This window comes from Oncorhynchus keta, chromosome 4 (assembly GCF_023373465.1).
Source record: "Oncorhynchus keta strain PuntledgeMale-10-30-2019 chromosome 4, Oket_V2, whole genome shotgun sequence".
Classification (NCBI taxonomy): domain Eukaryota; kingdom Metazoa; phylum Chordata; class Actinopteri; order Salmoniformes; family Salmonidae; genus Oncorhynchus; species Oncorhynchus keta.
The window spans coordinates 19764552-19773534 of record NC_068424.1 but is presented as its reverse complement, the minus strand read 5'-3'; positions in this window follow the sequence as shown (position 1 = coordinate 19773534).

Here is an 8983-nt window from a genome sequence, read left to right as displayed (position 1 = left end):
CCTGGGATATCAGGACGCACTGGCTCCAGTGTTCCATCCTGGCGATCCTCCATCCTCTCCACCAGGAACCTCCCACTCCGCTGGCCCTGCCGGAAGCTGAGCCCCAGGTTTGTGGGGCCCTTCAAGGTCCTCCGGAGGGTCAAGGGGGTAACCTATTGTCTTATATTCCCCACCAACTACCTGATCTCACCTTCCTTTCATGTTTCACTCCTCAGGCCGGTTGTTCCAGGTCCCACGACACCCCGCCGCCTCCCCTGGATATCGAGGGGACCCATGCCTATGTTATTCGGTCCCTCCTGGACACTCAACGTCGTGGCGGTCGCCTCCAGTACCTAGTGGACTGGGAGGGGTACAGTCCTGAGGAGCGCTCTTGGGTCCCAGTGGCGGGTATGCAGAACCCCAACATCATCCGGGATTTCCATCTCTGCCGTCTGGACTGACTCGCTCCTCGCCCTTGGGGCTGACTTGTTGGAAAGGTGTCATCCTATGACGGTGACACATTGAAATTCATTGAGCTCTTCAGTAAGGCCATTCTACTGCCAATGTTTGTCTATGCCGATTACATGGCGGTGTGCTCAATGTTATACACCTGTCAGCATCGGGGGTGGCTGAAATAGCCAAATCCACTAATTTCAAGTGGTGTCCACATACTTTTGTATATATAGTGTATGTTGCTTTTTAGTCATCCAGTTGTTATTGTCATTCTTTATTTTTTTATCCTCTTATGTTCGTTGTTTCGTGTTTTTATTTTCATTGTTTTTATTAGTTTTTTTCCTGTGAAGCACCTTGTGTTGCATCCCATGTCTGAAATGTGCTGTACAAATAAAGCTTGACTTGATTTGTTCCAAATCAGAGGACACCAGACAAAATGTTAAAACGGAGCCTGCAAGGGGCTTCTCTCAAGTCCATATGTCCATATTTCTTTCTGAATACTGTGTGTGTCAAAACAGGGCTTGCAAACTGTTACTTACTACAAAGCTCCAGCTTTTCCGGAATAGTTTGTGATCTAGCTCTCTGTAGACGATGTGAGTAAGACCTTTTAACAGGTCAACATTCACAAGGCCGCAGGGCCAAATGGATTACCAGGATGTGTACCCAGAGCATGCGCTGAATGAGTCTGTAATACCTACATGTTTCAAGCAGACCACCTTAGTCCCTGTGCCCAACCTAAATGACTACCGACCCGTAGCACTCACGTCTGTAGCCATGGAGTGCTTTGAAAAGCTGGCCATGGCTCACATCAATACCATTATCCCAGAAACACTAGACCCACTCCAATTTGCATTCTGCCCCAACAGAACCACAGATGACGCAATCTCTATTTCACTCCACACTGCCCATTCCCACCTGGACAAAAGGAACACCTACGTGAGAATGCTATTCATTGACTACAGCGTTCAACACCATAGTGCCCTCAAAGCTCATCACTAAGCTAAGGACCCTGGGAGTAAACACCTCCCTCTGCAACTGGATCCTGGATTTCCTGACGGGTCACTCCCAGGTGGTAAGGGTAGGCAACAACACATCTGCCACGCTGATCCTCAAGATGGGGGCCCCTCAGGGGCACGTGCTCAGTCCCCTCCTGTACTTCCTGCTCATCCACGACTGCGTGGCCATGCACGACTTCAACACCATTATTACCACAAGGTGGTAGGCCTGATCACCGACAATGATGAGACAGCCTATAGGGAGGAGGTCAGAGACCTAGCAGTGTGGTGCCAGCACAACAAACTCTCCTTCAACGTGAGCAAAACAAAGGAGCTGATCGTGGACTACTGGAAAAAGAGGGCCGAGCAGGCCTCCATTCAAATCGACGGAGCAGGTCGAGAGCATCAAATTCCTTGGTGTCCACACAACCAACAAACTATCATGGTCCAAACACACCAAGACAGTCGTGAAGAGGGCACGACAACACATATTCCCCCTCAGGAGACTGAGAAGATTGATATTGGTCCTTAGATCCTCCAAACGTTATACATCTGCACCATTGAGAGCATCACCACCTGGTATGGCAGCTGCTCTGCATCCTACTGCAAGGCGCTACAGAGGGTAGTGTGTCCGGCCCAGTACATCACTGGGGCCAAGCTTCCTGCCATCCAGGACCTCTATACCAGGCGGTGTCAGAGGAAGGCCCTAAAAATGGTCAAAGGCTCCAGCCATACTAGTCATAGACTATTCTCTCTGCAAAAATGTCATTTGATTTAATTTAACCATTGCCCTACCAAAACATGACTGTGGTAACTTGGGGGCGACACTACTTAAAGTCACAGGGCAAGTGAAGTCACTGTACGATGGCTACTAGCACTCACTAGCCAGCGAGTCCAGTAAGTCTACATATACTACACAAGCTGCTACAGTATTCAAAACACTTCTTTGTACTTATCCAAATCAACCTAATGAGACCATTGTCTCTTGTTAGAAAACATCCACATCCTCCATCTACTTTTTCTCTTCCTCCAAACTTTTTAGACTCTCTAAGTCAGGGCTGCCCAACCCTCTTCCTGGAGATCTACCTTCCTGTGGATTTTCAGTCCAACCCTAATTTAACACACCTGATTCTACTTGTTAGCTGCTCAACAAGACCTTAACGAGCTGAATCAGATATGCTAAATTAGGGTTGGACTGAAAACCTACAGGACAGTAGATTTCCAGGAAGAGGGTTGGGCAGCCCTGACTTAGAGAGTCTAAAAAGTTTGGAGGAAGAGAAAAAGTCCCTTATATAATCAACCTAATATTACCAGGCTCCAAAATTAGATTATTCCCATCGAGCATTATTATGCATTAGTCCATTATCTGGTTACAGCAACACAGTGAGCAGAGACTTTAACAATTTAGGAGTAAGGAGCGCAGACAAATGTCCAAGGACCTGCTTACCTAAAGGTTAGCAAATCAAGATAATCTCTGCCGTGCTGATACAGGGACTTTGGAGAAATAGGCATTCTATACAAAAACTTCACAATGTTTCCTGAATTTACCTCTTGACATTTAAAACTTAATTCACTAATTGTTGTATTTCCTAATATTTTCTGAGAGCTATTGTAGCTCTAGGAAATTATATTTTTTATAATATGATTTTAGTGAACCAGTTTCTCAATACCATCACTATGAAGGTGTCACGCCCTGACCTTAGATATCTCCCCACTTTCTGGTGTGGGATCTTGACTATGTGTAGTTGCCTGTCAGCACTCTATTGTGGCAGAAGGGTAGCCTAGTAGTTAGAGAGTTGGACTAGTAACCGCAATGTTGAAAGTTCAAATCCCAGAGCTGACAAGGTGCAAATATGTTGTTCTTCCCCTGAACAGGCAGGTAACCCACTGTTCCTAGGCCAACATTGAAAATAAGAATATGTTCTCATTTATCTGACTTGCCTAGTTAAATAAAGATAAAATAGCTTCACATTTTGTTTGGTTTTCATTCTTTTAATAAAGAGAATGTACGCCTACCATGCTGCGCCTTGGTGTCCTTCATATGACGATCGTGACAGAAGGAAGACATGTTTTTGGCCTGAAAGTTAGTTCTATGGCTGCTATCCAGGGACCTGGTTTAGATGTTGTTCCCAGACTCATAAATACATTTTGAGAAGCGACAGTGGCAGTTGCTCCGGCAGCTACTTCAGAAAGTCAGTTTCAAGTGAAAAGTTCTGTCCAAAGTTTTCATCAAGTGCCAAATTCAAAGGAACCTAGAACTTCTGCCTTACAAAAATGTCTCTCCAATTAAGTGTGGATCAGAGATCACACGTTTGAGAGGAGGATGATGCAGAAAAAGTGTTTCCCTTCCCCTGAAAGAAACCTTCTCAAAAGATTTGGAGGAAATGAAATAAACAAAACGAGTGTGATCCTAATGAAAGTGTCTTCAAAATATGTCAGCCGTCTATGGAATTGGTAACACAAACTGTTATCTAAACTACGGTATTTGGAAAAGAATACGCAGAGTCAATTAGTGACACTGTTTGTGTAACCTCTTGGTCTGCTATTGTCTGGAAATCTTGCGGGGCCATTTGTTGGTGCAAATCTGTCTAACAATGGTGTTCACAAAAACCTGGACTATCAATAAAGCCTTTTTAAGAATATGGAAGTTAGCCAAAATACTGTGATTTGGGGATAGGTTAGCCCTCTTGTCTGATACATTTTTTTCTATGCAGCACCCTGCTGATTTCCTGCACACAGGACAAACATACAGTGCATTCGGAAAGTATTCAGAACCCTTGACTTTTTCTGTTACAGCCTTATTCTAAAATAGATTAAATTGTATTTTTTCCTCATCAATCTACACGCAATACCACATAATGACAAAAACAAAAACAGGGTCTCCAGAAATTTGAGCTAATTTATTACAAATAAAAAACATAAATACCTTATATACATACAGTGGGGAGAACAAGTATTTGATACACTGCCGATTTTGCAGGTTTTCCTACTTACAAAGCATGTAGAGGTCTATAATTTTTTATCATAGGTACACTTCAACTGTGAGAGACGGAATCTGAAACAAAAATCCAGAAAATCACATTGTATGATTTTTAAGTAATAAATTAGCATTTTATTGCATGACATAAGTATTTGATACATCAGAAAAGCAGAACTTAATATTTGTGACAGAAGCCTTTGTTTGCAATTACAGAGATTATACATTTCCTGTCGTTCTTGACCAGGTTTGCACACACTGCAGCAGGCATTTTGGCCCACTCCTCCACACAGACCTTCTCCAGATCCTTCAGGTTTTGGGGCTGTCGCTGGGCAATACGGACTTTCAGCTCCCTCCAAAGATTTTCTATTGGGTTCAGGTCTGGAGACTGGCTAGGCCACTCCAGGACCTTGAGATGCTTCTTACGGAGCCACTCCTTAGTTGCCCTGGCTATGTGTTTTGGGTCGTTGTCATGCTTGAAGACCCAGCCACGACCCATCTTCAATGCTCTTACTGAGGGACGGAGGTTGTTGGCCAGGATCTCGCAATACATGGCCCCATCCATCCTCCCCTCAATATAGTGCAGTCGTCCAGTCCCCTTTGCAGAAAAGCATCCCCAAAGAATGATGTTTCCACCTCCATGCTTCACGGTTGGGATGGTGTTCTTGGGGTTGTACTCATCCTTCTTCTTCCTCCAAACACGGCGAGTGGAGTTTAGACCAAAAAGCTCTATTTTTGTCTAATCAAACCACATGACCTTCTCCCATTCCTCCTCTGGATCATCCAATGGTCATTGGCAAACTTCAGACGGGCCTGGACATGCGCTGGCTTGAGCAGAGGGACCTTGCGTGAGCTGCAGGATTTTAATCCATGACGGCGTAGTGTGTTACTAATGGTTTTCTTTGAGACTGTGGTCCCAGCTCTCTTCAGGTCATTGACCAGGTCCTGCCGTGTAGTTCTGGGCTGATCCCTCACCTTCCTCATGATCATTGATGCCCCACGAGGTGAAATCTTGCATGGAGCCCCAGACCGAGGGTGATTGACCGTCATCTTGAACTTCTTCCATTTTCTAATAATTGCGCCAAACATAGTAGCCTTCTCACCAAGCTGCTTACCTATTGTCCTGTAGCCCATCCCAGCCTTGTGCAGGTCTACAATTTTATCCTTGATGTCCTTACACAGCTCTCTGGTCTTGGCCATTGTGGAGAGGTTGGAGTCTGTTTGATTGAGTGTGTGGACAGGTATTTTTCATTCAGGTAACGAGTTCATACAGGTGCAGTTAATACAGGTAATGAATGGAGAACAGGAGGGCTTCTTAAAGAAAAACTAACAGGTCTGTGAGAGACGGAATTCTTACTGGTTGGTATGAGATCAAATACTTATGTCATGCAATAAAATGCAAATCAATGACTTTAAAATCATACAATGTGATTTTGGGATTTTTGTTTCTGTCTCTCACAGTTGAAGTGTACCTATGATAAAAATTACAGACCTCTACATGCTTTGTAAGTAGGAAAACATGCAAAATCGGCAGTGTATCAAATACTTGTTCTCCCCACTGTAAGTATTCAGACACTTTGCTATGAGAATCGAAATTGAGCTCAGGTGCATCCTGTTTCCATTGATCATCCTTGAGATGTTTCTACGACTTGATTGGAGTCCACCTGTGGTAAATTCAATTGATTGGACATGATTTGGAGAGGCACACCTGCCTATATAAGGTTGCACAGTTGACAGTGCATGTCAGAGCAAAAACCAAGCCATGAGGTCGAAGGAATTGTCCATAGAGCTCCGAGAAAGGATTGTGTTGAGGCACAGATCTGGGGAAGGTTACCAAAACATTTCTGCAGCATTGAAGGCCCCCAATACACAATGGCCTCCATCATTCTTAAATGGAATGAGTTTGGAACCACCGACTCTTCCTAGAGCTGGCTGCCCGGCCAAATTGAGGTGGCCAATAACCCAATGGTCCCTCTGACAGACCTCCAGAGTTCCTCTGTGGAGATGGGAGAGGGCCTTTTTGATCAAGTCTTTATGGTTGAGTGGCCAGACGGAAGCCACTCCTCAGTAAAAGGCACAAGAAAGCCCTGTTGGAGTTTGCCAAAAAGGCACCTAAAGGACTCTCAGACCGCGAGAAACAAGATTCTCTGGTCTGATGAAACCAAGATTGAACTCTATGGCTTGATTACTAAGCGTCACATCTGGAGGAAACCTGACACCACCCCTATAGTGAAGCATGGTGGTAGCAGCAACATGTTGTAGGGATGATTTTCAGTGGCAGGGACTGGGAGACTATTCAGGATCGAGTGAAAGATGAACGGAGCAAAGTACAGAGAGATCCTTGATCAAAACCTGTTCCAGACCACTCAAGACTTCAGACTGGGGCGAAGGTTCATCCAACAGGACAACGACCCTAACCACACAGCCAAGACAACGCAGGGGTGGGTTCGGGACAAGTCTCTGAATGGCCTTGAGGGGCCCAGCCAGAGCCCGGACTTAAACCTGATCAAACATCTCTGGAGAGACCTGAAAATGGCTGTGCAGCAACGCTCCCCATCCAACCTGACAGAGCTTGAGAGGCTCTGCAGAGAAGACTGCGAGACACTCCCCAAATACAGGTGTGCCAAGCTTGTAGTGTCATACCCAAGAAGATTAAAGTCTGTGATCACTGCTAAAGACGCTTCAACAAAGTACTGAGTAAAGGGTCTGAATACTTATGTAAATGTGATATTACAGGGTATTTTTTACATTCTAAAACCTGTTTTTGCTTTGTCATTATGGGGTATTGTGTGTACATTGATGAGGGGGGGGGGGGATTATTTAATCCATTTTAGAACAAGGTTGAAACGTAACAAAATGTGAAAAAAGTCAAGGGGTCTGAATACTTTCCCGAATGCCCTGTAAGCTCAGCAATCAATAGGGCTTTAATGGTGGGGGGTTGAAATGCTGTGGAGAATGAGAATCCCCAGGCAGAGTGAGAGGCGGTACGAAAACGAGAAATGCAGTTTAAATCCAGCTTCTCATTGTGACCTGAGGTCCTTGTCTGATGTTATACTTATTTAACCTCCTCATACCTTTCAACTTCTCATGTTAAAAATGTGGTTTTCATTCTGTCTGTGTCAGTGGGTGTAAAAGATGATAAAAAGCCTTATTATATTCTGATACTCATGGTTGCGTCCATGACAATGACAGCAAGGCTTAAATGGGTGATGTGTGTCCCACTGGGCACAAACTGGTTGAACCCATGCTGCTTCCACGTCATTTCAACAAATAAATTCAATGTGATGACGTCGAATCGACATGTACAACCGATTGGATTTGGGCATGTGTCTTTTTTTCACCCAACTTATAACCTAAATCCAATGACATGGTTCAATTTGTGGTTGCTTTTAGGTTGAATTGACGTTGGTTGACAACTCTTCTTCCCCCTCAGGAGACTGAAAAGATTTGGCATGGGCCCTCAGATCCTCAAAAAGCTCTACAGCTGCACCACTGAGAGCATATTGACTGGCTGCATCACCGCTTAGTATGGCAACTGCTTGGGACTGCAAGGCGCTACAGAGTGTAAAGCATACGGCCAAGTACATCACTGGTGATGAGCTCCCTAGATTGTTCTCTCTGCTTCAGCACAGCACACTGTACTGATGCAGTTAATAGTTAACAGCAATGCAGATAGTCCAAGTAAAGTTTGGGAAAGGCCACATTCACATTTCCATATCATAAGCTTACTCAAGTGCTTAATAATGACTAATTGGCAAGCATGGAATGCAACAGCAGTCACACCTGTCCTGTCCTTCTATTTAGTTCTGTCCTTCCAACATTCGTTACAGTTCATTGCATTTGATATGCTCTAACATGGCATCACATCAAAAATAATGATTGTAATTGTCACAATTAATTTAACACTGGAGCAAGGTTATTATAGTTTCGTGATGTAAAACGTTTTTTTTTTGCCATTCGTTTTTTGATGTTTTTTCTATATACAAAAGACCGCTTCCCTCATCAGCGGCTTCATCTTTGTTGAGCGAAGTGGCATTGACAAACTTGGGACCATCAGGCTAGCTAATGCAGGGGTTGGCTGACAGAGGATTCAGTATGCATGCGAAGCGCTCATGCAGTGACTTCAGGAGAACCTGTGCCAACTGTTTTGCAACACTCATTGACTGCAAGTGTGCCTCAAGGTTGAGAAGGCACGGTACCACATTAGACAGCGACTGTCTGTCAGTTTCAGTTTACTAAATGTTTTTTTCAATTTTAGTTTTATTTTAAGTTTTCGTTTACTATATATAATAACCTTGCACTGGAGATATGATTTATGTTAGCTTCCCTCAGCTCATCTACATTAGGCTGGTATGCCAATTAGAAGACGAATGGCGTAAAGGTCACTCATGAGTTCCAATTCAAACGATATTGATCGCGTTTAACACTTCTCAGACAGCTGGGGATGCTTGCAATATGAATACCATTGGTATCACCACTGAAGGGACATACAGTATTTATGACAAATACATTTGGCAAAAAGGGTTGGCATTGGTGTGAAACTATTTAAGCCATTATATATTCCAAACGACTACGTTGG